The sequence below is a fragment of the Aplysia californica genome, unplaced genomic scaffold (assembly GCF_000002075.1).
Source record: "Aplysia californica isolate F4 #8 unplaced genomic scaffold, AplCal3.0 scaffold00534, whole genome shotgun sequence".
In the NCBI taxonomy this organism is placed as follows: domain Eukaryota; kingdom Metazoa; phylum Mollusca; class Gastropoda; order Aplysiida; family Aplysiidae; genus Aplysia; species Aplysia californica.
In genome coordinates, this window is record NW_004797804.1 from 400,405 (window position 1) to 401,955 (window position 1,551).

Genomic DNA, 1,551 nt, shown 5'->3' on the forward strand with positions numbered 1-1,551 from the left:
AAAACAAAAAATTAATTAATAAAAAAATTCCGAGCTGAACGATCAAAGCCATTAAAGGGGCACAGTTTAAAAAAATATTTATATAGTAAGTGTATTACGGTGCTCGCAACTGCATAATAAGATCATACGAAAGCGCGGGGCACATTAAACATTTTTCTGTTGATAGGAAATTTTGAATTTGCTCGGAAGGCGGTCGAAGCCTACTCTTATTGATTTTAGACCTCCAAGGGGTATTTAACGTGCGCAACTTGCACACGGGACCTCCGAGATTTTTCGTCGTTATCCGAGGAAGCTTGGTGTTAGATCTTACCTACCATAAGATCAGGGATATTGATGAAAGACAGCATTGAGATGGAACCGAGGAGTAATAGTAGAAAAGATGCAGAAAGAGTCAGGAGCCCAGAGGAGGCGGCAAAGAGGAGGGGGCAGAAAGTGGAGAAGAAAACACACGGCAGAATAATGGTTAGAGAGCTGGGAAGGAGGTGAAGGGAGGACATTTTGAAGAAGAAAATTTTCCGTCGCTGTCCGGATTCGAACCCAGGACCTATTGAATGAGAGGCGAACACCATGACCTCTAGTTTAAGAGAGCCGCCGCATGGTACTGTTTGGTTACAAGGTTATAATTAAACTTGAGCAACAAGATGAGGTCCCCCCTATCCTCTTCCCCCCTTCCCCCAACTCCATTCACATAAAACCCCAGAAAAAGTTATAGGCAAAAACGAAATATCATCGACAACAAAGAAAAGAAATGTAAAGAAAAAAATAAAAGAAAGAAAGAAAGACAAGTCAAACAACACACAAAACAACAACGACGACAACAACAACAACAACAACAAAAATTGTATGATTAGGAGTAATCAGTAGAACATTGAAGTGGACAAAATTGGTTTAGGGCCACAAAATGCAACGTCATGTTTAATAGTCGGCCATGTTTTATTGCCTGATTTCCGGAAGGAACTCTTCTACATTGAAATTTAGGTTAGATTATTTATAACAGTGGACATTGTTCAATAATTTTATCAAAATAGCAAATTTAGAAACTAAAACAGCAACCAAACTCAACAATAGGCCTATATCCCACCTCTTTCCTCCCATCCCCATCTCTCTGCCCCTCTCTCTCTCTCTCTCTCTCTCTCTCTCTCTCTCTCTCTCTCTCTCTCTCCCTCTCTATTTATCTATCTATCTCACTCTCTTTCTCTGTTGCTTCTCTCTCAATACTTCTTTTTCTTTCTTTCTTTTTTTCTTTCTTTCTTTCTTTCTTTCTTTCTGCCTACTCGTCTGCCTGTCTGCATAAAATATGTCTGTCTGTCTTCCCTCTCCCCTCTCTCTCTCCCCTTCTCCACCGTCTTTCTTTCTCTCTAATACTCTCCCTTTCCATACCTTTCTTTCTCTCTTCCGCTCTCTCCCTTTCCATACATCTCTCCAATATTACGTCACTGCATAAGGACAAAAAATTATTAGACTAAGTAAATGAGAAATAAAAAAGATGCTGCTAACCCTTCCCACGCCAGTTGCCACCCCCCCACCCTCTTTGTCTCCCCATCACCTCCC